A 15,127-nucleotide genomic window follows, 5' to 3' on the forward strand; every position below is an offset into this window, starting at 1 on the left:
ACCAAAAATCTGAAATAGTAATAAAATGTACGTTTTGCTTCTCTGAATATTTTTCCTTTTTCGTTTTCTTGTTATACTAAAATTGATTATGCTATGGCTGTTCAAAATTTGCCTAAACTCGTGATTAGTTACTCGTTCAAGCCATTTTAACTACAGCTTTTTCAAAAATAAGCACTTTGAACCAATGAAACTTACAGATCATATAAATAATACATAAGCAAAATAACTTGTGAAGTGGTAATGATAAAATTTATTTGTGATGCTAATTAGGGGGTGATTTTCGCGATGTTTTAACCAAAAAATAAAAGGGGCCAACAATATTTTGAGCCTAACTCACTCATTTTAATGTTACAAGTTTTTTTAAAAAGCGTTTTTTAATAATCCTTTTTTAAACACTTTAAAAAGTTGAAATGAATTTCCCCGAAAAGTGCTCCGTTTTTGGGTTATTTCACATTGAAATATTCGATTTGGAATTTTATGAAGAAGAACCTACTTTTCATTAGCTACAACTCTGCTTCTACTGGGTCTACAGACCTCAAGCATACACCATTTTTTTCAGTTTTTTATAACCTATATTTTGGCTAAGAATATTTTTTTCGCTGAAATACTTACTTTTTGAGTTATCTCCGAAAAACCGTTCAAAAACATGTTTTTTTCTGTTAAAAATGAACATATTCACTTACAAATAACTCGAAAAGTATTGACTTTAGGGAAAAAACTCTATAGAACAAAAGTTGCTCAAAATTAGTAATTTTATCCAATTCCGGACTTATTTGAATGTATATTTTTCACCTTCGAGAGAGGGGCAGTCCCCTCTATTTTTGTAAAATGGAGGGGATGTAAAATTGTAAACTTTTTCTTATATAATAATAGACAATTTCAACTACCTATTTCCAAATTTTCATCCTTCCTTTATTTTTTTTTTGGGTCAGATTGTTCTTTGATCGAGCTAATTAGACCATAGAAATTGGTATGACATACTAGAAGGAATCAAACTTTCGTCAATAATTAAATAATTAATTTTTTGTTTGAAGAAAGTGAGTTTTAAAGCAAACTTTTGGAGTAAGCAAGTTTTGAAACAAACTCGTTTGGAGAAAGCAAGTTTTGAAACAATTTCCTTTTTTGAAGAGGAAGTTTTACAGCTTTTGTTTTGGCTGACATTAATAGAATAAGAGTAATAATTCTTGTTCTGTCCACTCTCGCCATCACACATAAGCCTTATTTTAGTGTACATCTCGTAGCTTTTGCAAAGACTGATTACTATGATAATCAAATGATATAAGAATACTGTCTCTTTTCTCTCTCAGTAAGTACCTAAGTCATAAAAAGCTCCAGAACGCAACTTGTACAACCTTTTCTTAATCATGAGTTGGTCCTAAGAAAGGAACTATGTAAATTATTATTATTAAAAGTTGATAACTGATTAAAGGAAACTACAGTCGGAAAAATGAAAGAATACCCATGAACGATCACATCAATCACTTATTTTGTATTTGCTGTCATTTTCTATAACAAATGTTTGTTATTTATAGAAAAAGACAGCAAATACAAAATAAGTGATTGATGTGATGGCTCATGGGTATTCTTTCATTTTTCCGACTGTACATTACTTACATTTTATCAGACTAATAGAGTGATTCAATCTGAGTGAGTCCCTTCCACCCACTATATAAGTCTGCTATTGGTCGGTTGGAGAAAGCCGTATTTCATTCAGAACTGTCATAGGAAAAAAACGGGTTTGATTCGAAATGCTTCTTTTAACATTTAACTTATATTGAATAAACCTTACTTTGAGACAAACTATTGCTGGATTCCTGTAGGATTCAACAAGCAGATTCAAAAAATATAAACAAATCAATTTCGGCCATGGATGGAGAAAGCGGGTTTTGATTTTATACCCCTCACATAATACACAGGGTGTTAGTAAAAAAGAATGGCAGTTTGCTTTAAAAACAAATTACGCCCGCAAATCTTTTGTTTCCGAGATACGGGGTGTTGAAATTTTTATTTAAAACTGCCAATTTATTTATTGCTCTAAGACCAATTGAGTCATGAAAATTCGGTGGGTTTTAAGAGGTAGATGTTGCAAATTTTTTGACATACAAGTAAGAGTTTTGTATTTATCCTTGGCGCTCAAATGGATTACGGTCTGAATTATTTTAATAAAAAAAAATAGTACGTCACCACCGAAAATTAAAAATCATTTTTAAGTTCGTCATTCAATTTACAAAAAATCTCTCTTGCGTTTTTTTCATATGAGGTGCCGTTTTTATACAACAAAATAAAACATCTTAACGTTTGCAAAGTATTTTAAATAAGTTTCTCTGCATAATACCTATAGAAACTACCCCGAATACTATGTAAGCCTTAAGATGTTTTATTTTATTGTACATATACAAACGGTACCTCATATGAAAAAACGGAAAGATATAATACTATTTAACACAAATTATACGAAGAATTTAAAAATGATTTTTCATTTGACATATCTCAGTGGCGTACTGGCGTACTGGCAGTTTCTTTAAAAACTTCAGACCATTACCGGTACTCAAGATAATGATGAATAATTTTTCTGTCATCTCTAAAGCAGGTCATTTTGAACATTTGCTATACGCTGTGAACTCCGTAGAGGGGATATTTAAAAATTCGCGAGCGAGAGTAGTGACAAGTCTGTAAACGTTTACTGGAAATTTGACATAAATATCAAAGTGATTAATTTCAAATTAAAAATAAAAACATTAATTATAAAAATATTAGTTGGTCAAAGCTGTGGTATATATTTTTACTTTAAATATACTTAAGTTTTAAATACTGAATTCAAGTTTTTTTAATGTTCCGTAATATATAATTATAAATTAATCTATTAATCTTAGCGCCATCTACACGATAATTGTGAAAGTATCAGAAGAAATTAATATTTCATCAATAGAACGTCAAAATGATTAGCAAAATCTTTAAAAAATCGATTACAGTTTAACTACTTTTTTGCGTTGTAAATCTTAAGCGATAACAATTAAATAATAAATTAAAAAATTACCAGTGAAAGTTGCATTACTAATCCGCTAGGAGCGACACCAGCGAAGCTCAGAGCGTATAGCTTTGCACCTAGCTAAAATCTTATTAGTAATATTTTCTATTATTATTCTAGTTTAGTATTAATATATTGGACAGTTCTTGATAATGTATTCGGAAATGAAAAATTGGCGCCAATATGTTTTATTTTTTTTAAACGGTGCAACATATGAAAAAAAATGCAACCAAGATTTTTATCATAAATTTTACGTGAAATTTAAAATAATTTTTAATTTGAAATATCTCCGTGGTATTATTCTTCAAAAAAAATCAGATTATTACCCATAGGTGGCCAATGATGAATACAAAAATCTTAATTGTATGTCGAAACATGCGCTTAAAACCCACCAAATTTCATTTTCATAGCGAAGCCGGTCTTAGAGCAATAAATAAATTGGCAGAGTGTAATAAAAATTTCAACACCCCGTATCTCGGAAAAAAAGTATTTGCGGACATAAGTTTGTAGATCAATCAGTCATTATTTTTTCATGTAGAATTGGCCCTTTAAGTTTTTTATAGTTTAAAATATAAAGGAAAAGATTCCTCTCATTGGCTGTATACCATAATAAAAACTTACTAATGAAGTAAAATGATCATTGGACTGGCAGATATGTGTGTGCCTTTACATGTCTCTTATCCTTTGTGGAGGTAGGTTTAGGCATGTTTGTCCCTTGTCAGTTTGTTGACCACAAACATTTTCATTTTGCTTTCTATTAGCTTTGTTATATTCAACAAGCAAGATCTTCCTCTACTTTTTACTATACATTTATCACACCATTTTGCCTTTGCGTGTCTCCTATCGTTTGTGGAGGTAGGCTTAGGTTTTCATGTCTCTGTTGGTCCAGTAACCACATAAAATGTTCATTTTCTTTTTAACTTTAATTTAATTTCTTTACCTAATTTTATTTTCAATCTCTCTTCAAGTTAGACAACCATTAATTCAAGGCCTACAATTTTTGTTTTATTTTATAATGCATCATTTCTACCTTATTTTCACCCTCGTTTTATTCCCTCTATATTTTTATTTTTAATTTTAATTTTATTTTCACATAATTTTCAAACAATAATTTGGCATCATATCATTATTTACTTCACACCATAGTAACTTTCACTTATCGTTTTCTTATTTACAGTTCACAGTACTTTCTCTTAAATAATACATCCATTTAGTACTTTAATCTCAATTCCGTTAAACCATAGTATTTTACTTAGTTGTGTTTTATTCACCCTATTACATCTACTTGAAATTAGACAACCAGTTATACTGTTACATTATGACTATCAACTATATTACATTTCATTATAGCCAAATTCCAGATTTATTCACTAATTCTTTTACCTTATAATAATTATTATCTAATAATTTTCTTTTTATTTTATTTTTATTTTTCTTCAGTTTATTTTTCTTTTTGTTCTTCTTTTTACCAAGTGACGTCAATGCCTGTTGGCAAAATTTTCGCTTTCACCGCCATGAAATTTTCATAAATAATTTCATGTGACTATTAATTTAAATTGTTTATTCTTACTCATTTATTTAATATCTAATTAAATTCATTCATTTAAGTAAAAATATTTTTTATATTTTTTGCATTTCTAAAATACAATATAACTACATACACATAAAATTCCCTAGAAGGTCTTGTCAATATCCGTTCAATGTCATATTTTAGTCTGTCAGTTTGAGGCCAAGATGAAGACCACTTTGTAATACCGTTGCAATTTAATTTCTTGTGACATCGACTTATTGTCGACATTTCTGTAGCCTAAATGGCATAATTATTATAACATTAAGGTCTTTTGACCTAAATATGTAGCTAGTTCCAACTACTTTGGATCTGAAGTAAGTAACCACATGTTGTAATTTTCCTAACTTTCAGACAGTCAAATTTCATCTTGGCTTTTTTAATACAGTGGTTTGCTTATTTTAGGTTTCTACCACCTGATGATGGACTGATTGGTCCGAAAACGTTTGTGATTTTATCCATCTTGTATCATTTTTAGAAAAAAATTTTTAATAAATTATATACCACCTACCTACATGTGAGGTTTTTACTTCATTAGTAAATTTTTTATAGTTATTTACTAATACCCTGTATATTTATTAAAAGTAACGACTAATGGGACTCCCCACAATACGTCGCGTCGGGTTCTAGTCCTGACGGAAAAATCTCACATTAAGGACTTAAATAGCAACTGGTTGCTATTACAACTTTATAATATTTAATGAATTTCCAGCCCTACATTTTGGTTCCTCAAGCATGTAAAACTTATTTTTCCTTATGGATTTTCATTATATTATTTTTGTCTTGAAACTCGTACACAATAGTGCGGCAGATTCGTGCAAATATTATAAGAATTGTGCATTTAATGATAGAAGCATATAAATTGGACCACATATACTACACATACAAAGGTTCAAAATTAGAGAGGAGGCCATCTCAGATTTTGTCTTTTACAAAAATGGGGGGATTCAAAATGGCGACTATACATATGTGAATTATAGAAACGATAACTTTTGAACGAGATTTCAGATTTCAACCAAATTGGGTATATAGGTTTTTTATGTATAAGATCTGGGTCTTGAACCGGAATAATCGATTTACCATAAGTTGTGTTTTTCCTGGTTTTATGTAAAAATATGCTGTTTCTTTTTTCAATTCTTTCACCCTGTATGTATTAATTTTTCAAATAATTATTAAAGAGCGTAAAAATATTTTTTAGGAAATATTTTTAACTTTTTAGTTATGTTAATTACCATTTATTAAGAGCAAAACGTATCTTCACATGTACCTATATGCGGCAGATTCGTGCAAATATTATAAGAATTATTGTGCATTTAATGGTAGCATATAATTTGGACCACATATACTACACATATAGAGGTTCAAATTTAGATACGAGGCCATCTGAGTTTTTGTTCCTTTTACAAAATGGCGACTATACATCTGTGACTAATAGCACGATAACTTTTGAACGAGATGTCAGATTTCAACCAAATTTGGTATGTAGGTTCTTTTTTTGATGAATAATATCAAGGTCTTGAACCGGAAGAATCTGTTAACCAGAATTTGTGTTTTTACTGTTTTTTTTTTATGTAAAAATATGTTGTTTCTTTTTCAATTCTTTTACCCTGTATATGTTAATTTTTCAAAAAGGTGATACCGGCATTGAAAAGAGCGTAAAAATATTTTTTGAGAAATATTTTGAACTCTTTAGTTATATTAATTACCATTTAATACATGCATAACGTATCTTCACATGTAGGTTACTATGTGCGGCAGATTCGTGCAAATAATAATAAAAGAATTATTGTGCATTTAATGGTAGAAGCATATAATTTGGACCACACATACTACGCATACAAAGATTCAAATTTAGATGTGCGGCCATCTCAGATTTAGTCTTTTACAAAAATGGCGGGCATTAAAATTGAATCTGCCGCCCGCAGGCACATGTGAACATACGTTATGCATTTATTAAATGATAATTAACACAACTAAAAAGCTCAAAAATATTTCCTATAAAATGTATTTACACTCTTTTCAATGGCATTATTACCTTTTTGAAAAATTTATATATACAGGGTGAAGGAATTGAAGAAAAAACAACATATTATTACATAAAAAAAAGTAAAAACACAAATTCTGGTAAACCGATTCTTCCGGTTCAATACCTCGAAATTACTCATCAAAAAAAGAACCTACGTACCAAATTTGGTTGAAATCTGACGTTTCGTTCAAAAGTTATCGTGCTATTAGTCACATACGTATAGTCGCCATTTTAAATGCCCGCCATTTTTGTAAAAGGAACAAAACCTGAGATAGCCTCGTATCTAAATTTGAACCTTTATATGTGTAGTATATGTGGTCCAAATTATATGCTTCTACGATTAAATACAGAATAATTCTTATAATATTTGCACGAATCTGCTGCATATAGGTACATGTGAAGATACGTTTTGAATTTATTAAATGGTAATTAACATAACTAAACAGTTAAAAATTTTTTCTAAAAAATAGTTTTACGCCCTTTTCAATGACGGTATTAACTATTTAAAAAATTAATACGTACAGAGTGAAAGAATTGAAAAAAACAGCATATTTTTACATTAAAACCAGGAATACCACAACTTCTGGCAAACCGATTCTTTCGGTTCAAGACCTCAACCTTGTACATAAAAAAAGAACCTATGTACCAAATTTGGTTAAAATCTGAAGTCTCGTTCAAAAGTTATCGTGCTATTAGTCACAATGTATAGTCGCCATTTTGAATTCCCGCCATATTTGTAAAAGGCAAAATCTGAGATGGCCTTATATCTAAATTTGAACCTTTATATGTGCAGTATATGTGGTCCAAATTATATACTTCTATCATTAAATGCACAATTGTTTCACATATCGGCTGCACTACAAATAATATAGACAATTTTATCGTTTTTTTTTTTCATCTTCAAACTTGATCTTAATATAAATCCTTTCGGCTTTATTACAATACTAAGCAGATCCTTTACCTTTAATTTGCATACAATGCATAGATAGCACCGTCTTTAAAACAGATTAAAAAACTTAATTCTTTTTGAAATTAAACAGTTTCTGCTTTGTACGTTTTGTTTCCAAGTGGAAAGCTGGCACGAGATGTCGTCGTCACCTGCGAATAAAACCCGTAAATTTGGCTGAAAGGACGGTGTACAAGGCACAGATAAGACTTACCCAAGGTCCTCTCCGAGTTCAGCCATTAAAACTAGGATTACGAATGGAATGATAGCTATGCAGATGCAGATAAAGGCGCGCATACACTACTATGAAATAACGTTTGTTTTACCTTTAATTTAGATTATAGTCCATGTGGTGAGACCGCTCCCGTCTGAAAAAATTTCTGATTCGGTTTCTTTGTGGATTCCTATTCAAAGATGTCCCCTTTAAACAAATCCGAAGGGTGCCGGGCGGAATTTTTGGGCAGAAATTGTTTAAACAATTTTTTTAAACAAATACAAAATATCATCTTTTTTTGGTCTGGAACATATATTTTTAGGTTTTTTGGATCATTCTAAACAAGAAAGATGTAATTTTTCTCAAAAATTTATAGTTTTCGAGTTGTAGCTGATTTAAAATCTGAAAAATGCGAAAATACACATTTTCGAGGCTTAAAAACTCATATTTAAATTAGTATTTTTCAGGGTGCCAGATACTTAAATTGAAGACTAAACATTCAGATTCAAGATCCTGAGGAGTGATCGCGTCTAACCTTAACTTATACCGTTGTTTTTTAATCGTTAAATATGCGTGTTTATCCGATATTTTTGCCGGTGCGGCGCGCTCTATTTCAAAAATCTCATATTTTCCCCCGAAAAATTTTTTTTCTAGATTCTTTGGGATATTCTAAATAAAATAGGTTTTATGAAATTTTTCTGAAAAATTAATAGTTTTAAAGTTATAAGCCATTAAAAATCAGAGAAGTTCCAAAAAACGCATTTTCGGATTTTAAATCGCTTATAACTTTAAAACCATCAACTTTTGAAAAAAATGTCAGGAAACTTATTTGATTTACAATATCCCAAAAAATCTAGAAAAACATATTTTTTGGAGGAAAAAAGGAGATTTTTGAAATAGAGCGCGCCGCACCGGTAAAAAAAATCGGATGGACATGTATAATTTAACAACTGAGGAGTTTGCTGTAAGAAGGATGCAGCTCCATATTTAGACCGTTTTGGGTGGAAACTTATAAATTATAATATTTAAAATAATTGGCGGATTTACTGGTATAAGAACGATGCAAATCCGATAATAAATAAAGGAATTATACGTCTTTATGGATCTTCCTCCTCAGTCATTTGGTGCAAGAAGGGTGCAGCTCCGGACCTGCATCCTTTTTGCACCAAACGATTGTGAAGGTTCGGTGATTTTTGAGGAATTGCAAGGTCTTTTTCTTTTGGCGCTGAGCCGGCAGGGCAGCTGATTTGTTTTGACTTGTTTGTCGCTACCATTACTGCGTGGCTTTAAGGTAGATGAATGAAGGATGTGTTTGCCCGTGTATTTAATATTTTATTTTTTTTTCTGAATGCTATTTTTGGCACCAACCTGTTTCTTTTTACTGATTTTTTCTTATTTGTGTAGTAGGCAAACCATAGTCGTTTGATTGTTGTAACCGAATAAAAGAGTTTTTGCTGGGAATTTCTTTTTTTGAAGTTATACTTCTTTAGGCGCGATTGAGATTGAGAGTGAATTTATTTTGATCTGCGCGCATGCGCACACCGACAGTTTGGTATTAGTCTTTATACGGGCTCTGATTGGGTGTTGAAATAATCTGTCAATAATTGTTCAATATGGAGTTTATCGGTAAACAAAAATGTTGTATAATATATTAGTTTTTATTGTTGTGAGGACAGAAATAAAATCAAATTTATAATTATAGTGACTTTTTAAATAGTTTTGAAAAGCCACAGGTACGTAATTCGAAATGTTTCAGTTGTATTCCAATAAAAAATTATGTTCATACCTATTTGGAAAATGTAAAATAAATAATGTACTTACCTAGTACTTGCTATGCTATACCCCTAGTAGGCAATGCTTTAATTTACATAATCTGATTACGAACTAATTTTCTACAAATTTTCATCTAATGTATCGTTTTCTTACTGTATATATTGTTGTATTTTAGACAAAAATCAAACTAATAAAAATTCATATAAACAAAATGTCAAAAAGTTGTTCAGTTTGTGTATATTCCCACATGACGTATACGCAAAGGTGGTGCAGTTTGAAATCGCTTCGACTCTCGTACGGCGGGATACACGGGAAGTAGGTTCAAGCCCAATGCAAGTTATATCATTTTTTTATTTTTTTTATAGATTTTATGATTTTAAGTATATTATTATATAATTTTTTTCAGAAAATACGTATTTAATTAAAATTTTTGGCAACAATTATTGGTCAGAAATCATTTGTGGCATTTTTCAATGTGTTTGTGTGTGTTTTATTCTTTTACTTTTTTAATTTTTGGTACTGTTTTAATAAAAATTTTTGAAGGTAGTAGAGAAACTGTTTAAAGTATATTGATTTCGTTGAAATCATATAATAGAAGTATAACTTCTTACGTACGTACAAAGTACACACATTCTTTTTTTTTTCTCAAAAATGGTGGTAAAGAAGCATTATTTCACGTGTTTGGTGCAAGAAAGATGCAGGTCCAACTTTTTTTCAAGTTTTTTTCATTTTTTTAAAATTATCTACTTCAGAATGGTCAAAAGTATTGACTAAATATGTCTGCCATCGACTGATATTATGTCTTTCGAGTTAAAATAAAAACTTTTATTAAAAAACAGTTTTTTTCAATTTCCTAAATATGGAGCTGCATCCTTCTTACAGCAAATTCCTTAATTACAAAACGACGGTTTATATTAAGGTAAGGTGCGATCACTCTTCAGAATCTTGAAGCTGAATGTTTATACTTCAATTTAAGTGTCTGGAAACCTTAAAAATATTAATTTAAATATGAGTTTTTAAGCCTCGAAAATGCGTATTTTCGCATTTTTCAGATTTTAAATCGCCTATATCTCAAAAACTATCCATTTTTAAGAAAATTTGCGAGACATCTTTCTTGTTTAGAATGACCCACAAAATTTAAAAATATATGTTCCGGAGCAAAAAAATGTAATCATTTGTATTTGTTTAAAAAAAATTGTTTAAACAATTTCTGCCCAAAAATTCCGGCCGGCACCCTTCAGATTTGTTTAAAGGGGACATTTTCAAATAGGAATCCACAAAGAAATCGAACAAGAAATTTTTCCAGACGGGAGCGGTCTCACCACATGTACTATGACATTTGGTAAAAATATATTGTATTTGATTTTAATTCGGCAATCTTTTACAAGTTTTTTGCTGAAGCTTTCGTTTATTTCTTTAACGAAAATCATTAATATTTTGATATATTCTTTTTCAGATAAATTATATTATTTTTGGTTTTAACAAAGAGGCCTATAAACGAAAATGAAGAAATAATCGTCAACAGGGAAGTAATAAATAACTTAAGATATACAGACAATACTGTGATGTTAGCAAGAACATCGGAATAACTTCAACTTTTACTAGCAGTTATGAGTTTTAATACAAATATAATGTCATATTGTACTAATTTCTTGATTTATCTGCCAATGAATTTTTGTATATATTTTTAACCACTTCTATATTATGTCATGTCTGCTAGGACAATTTTTTACCAACATTTTATGCGAAAAATTTATGGAATCAAACCAGTCAAGAACATTCTATAAACCAAATAAGGCAAAGAAAATGGAGCGGGCTAGGTTAAACATTTCGTAACCACCAAATAATGACATTGCCAGGACAGCGCTCGATTGGAATCTCCAAGGCCGTCGAAAAGTTGGAAGACTTAAAACATTTAGTAAAAACAATACTGGTCTAAATTGATTAAAATAAACAGACTCTTTCAGGGTTACCGTCTTTAGTCGCGACAGTATCAATCTCACAGCTCAAATAAACAGTGACTGATTGCACTGTTAACTGTTATTCACATAGCCGTAATGGTAAGGGAGCCCAAGCGGGGATTTTTGCAGTTACTCGAACGCGTCAGAAAATACATGGGGAGAAACCTTGTACCCTGTAAATGTCATCATCGTCATCAACTAGCCTATATTTGTCCACTGCTGAACGTAGGCCTCCCGTAAAAATTTCCACCTATTTCTATCTTGAGCTTCTTGCATCCAATTTGTGGTGATGCGCTTGATATCATCCGTCCATCTAGTCGGTGGTCGCCCTCTGCTTCGATATGCCTCCTGCCTTGGTCGCCATTCCAGAATCTTTTTGTAAATGTACCCCTACCATATATTGGATCTTAATACAGGGGAGTTCGTTAAGGGTGGTCCGAAAAAATCTATCTCTAGAAATACTCGCAATTTTCAGATTAAGATAACGTAAGTTAAGTACATGCAGAAAAGCGTATATTTAAAAAATCTGACGTTTGAGCGGGGTATAAGAAAATGGGTGAGTTACAAACTTTCACAAGAAAAAAGAGAATATTTCGAGTAATAAACGTCGATATATTGTGTCCCGAATAAAGTACGTGCCTCCTAGCGGCGGGATACGGGCAACAATACATTGGCTTATAGAGCAATCCTTACAATAGGGATCCTGGCCTATACAGAAAAATGCAGGCGGGTGTGGGGTGATACTGCACTTTGGCTGCATTGGTGGTGTATTGGCTAAACGTGCAGGGCAGGGTATGGTGCTGATAGAAAAGGCATTCAGGCATCAAATATCCAAACAAAATCTTTTCAGGCCATAATAATGAAAACACTTTCTCCAATGATATTAAACTTATACTAAAATGATGGCATATCCTGAGGTAAAATGTGCCGGAAATAAAATGAGCTTCCGTTCGGATTTCCGCGTTTGCCCAGCAGTAGCAGCAGGACTATCTCAGGGGGAACACCATTGCAGGTTAGAAAAATCAGAATAGGGTCGTGGAATCTTGGTAGTCTTACAGGTAAGAGTTTGGAGTTAGTGGATGCGCTCAAACGAAGAAGAGTTCAAATTGCTTGCATTCAAGAAACTAGGTGGAAAGGACAAAGGGCAAAAGAACTAGGTGAAGGATACAAATTTTGGTATGCAGGAAGTAGTAACACTCGAAATGGAGTTGGTATAATTGCTAATAGTGAAATGAAGGATAACGTAGTGGAAGTTGTAAGAACGAGTGATAGAATGATGTCAGTGAAATTTGTAATTGAAAAAGAGGTATTGAATATTGTGTGTGTATGCTCCTGTATGTGTGTGTCTGGGTGAGAATGAAATAAGAGCTTTCTATGACCAATTAGGAGACGTCCTGAGTGATATTTCGTCAGAGGAGAAAGTTATAATAGGAGGTGATTTCAATGCACATGTGGGCCAAGCCAAGGCAGGATACGAAGCAATACATGGGGGCTTAGGCTTTGGAATTACAAATGAAGCTGGAGATGATAATATGCTTGAATTAGCAACAGCTCTAGATATGGCGATTGTTAACACATTCTTTAAAAAGAGAGACACTCAACTTATTACGTACAAAAGTGGACAACATCAATCCCAAATAGACTATTTCATGATAAGGAAAGAAGACATACGTAAATGCAAGGACTGCAAGGTAATAGTTAGTGAGACAATAAGCCAACAACACAAGCTGCTTGTTCTGGACATCGAAGTATAAAGTGAAACTAAACCAAAATATCGAAGAGGACCATAAAAAATCAAGCGGTGGATGCTAAAAGACGAGAAAGAAGGTCTATTCAGGGAAAGAATAGTAGAGAAAATATGTTGGAACATGAAAGGAAGCGCTACTACAATTTGGAGAAAAATGGCCAGTAGTATTAGAGAGACTGCTATTGAAATACTGGGGAAAACGTCAGGAAAAAAAAAACGTTTGAGAATAAAGAGACTTGGTGGTGGTCAAACGAAGTTCAAGGAAAAATAAAAGAGAACGGAAAATTATATAAAAAGTGGCATGAAACCAGATCCAACACAGATCTTTAAAACTATATGGTCGCGAAAAATGAAGGGAAAGTAGCAGTAGCAAAAGCTGAAGCAGAAGCGTATTCAAACCTATACGATCAACTTGATACCAGGGAAGGCGAAACGAAGATATATAAAATAGCCAAACAGAGAGCAAAGAAAACAAAAGATTTTAATCAGATTAGATATATTCGAGATGAAAATAATAAAATACTAGTTCACGAAATGGATGTCAAAAAGAGATGGAGAAAGTACTTTGACAGCTTATTAAATGAAGAATTTGACAGATAGCCTGTGGAGCCAACGGAGACAGTAGCAGCAATGGTCACCAAAATAACAAACGAGGAAGTGGCTCAAGCGCTTCAAAAAATAAAGAATGGAAAAGCGGTAGGACCAGATGATATTCCTGGGGAAATATGGAAAGCATTGGGAGATACAGGAACAAGGTGGCTAGCAGGTTTATTTTATATAATTATGGAAGTTGGACAAATGCCAGACGAATGGAGAAGCAGTATACTAGTACCTGTATACAAAAACAAGGGAGATATACAGCAGTGTACAAACTACAGGGCTATAAAACTGCTTAGCCACACCATGAAAATATAGGAGAGAGTAAATTGATAGACGGATACGTGAAGGGACCGACATATCCGAGAATCAATTTGGCTTTATGCAGGGCAGATTAACAACACTCGCAATTTTCATTATAAGGCAGTTGATGGAGAAATACAGGAGTAAAGAAACAAACGCTCATATGGTATTCATTGATCTTGAGAAAGCATATTATCGAGTTCCTCGAGAGATTCTATGGTAGGCACTCAATAAGAAAGGAGTCCCTGGTGTATATGTAAAGATTGTGAGGGATATGTATGAGGGAGTAACGACTAGTGTTAGGACAGCTGTGGGAGAGACTGATAAATTTCATGTGAAAGTAGGATTGCACCAAGGCTCGGTGCTTACTCCGTATTTATTCTCATTAGTTTTGGACCAGATAACAGCGAAACTACAGGGTAATATTCCATGGTGCTTAATGTATGCTGATGATGTCGTGTTAGTAGAAATAGTGAAAGAGATTTAGAGCAAAAACTGGAACAGTGGACACGAGCTCTGGAGGAAAAATGTTTAAAGCTTAGTAGGACAAAGACAGAGTATTTGGAATGTTTATTTAAAGATGGAGTTACTACAAATAAAATGGTATCTTTGGATGGTGAACTGATTGTAAAAAGCAATAGTTCTAAGTGCCTCGGATCGGTATTACAGAGTAATGGAGAAATAGATGGAAATGCATGCCGTTGAATTAGGGCTGGATGGATAAAGTGGAAGGAAGCGAGTGGTGTCTTGTGTGACAGAAAAGTTCCAACGAAGCTGAAAGGAAAATTCTATAAAACAGCCATAAGACCGGCTATGATGTACGGAACTGAATATTGGGCAGAGAAAAAGAAAGAGGAACAACTAATGCATGTGGCGGAGATGAGAATGCTTAGATGGATGAGTGGAGTGCCAAGAAAGGATAAAATTAAAAATGAGTATATTAGGGGAAGTCTAGGTGTGGCACC

This window comes from Diabrotica virgifera, chromosome 8, assembly GCF_917563875.1.
Source record: "Diabrotica virgifera virgifera chromosome 8, PGI_DIABVI_V3a".
Classification (NCBI taxonomy): Eukaryota; Metazoa; Arthropoda; class Insecta; order Coleoptera; family Chrysomelidae; genus Diabrotica; species Diabrotica virgifera.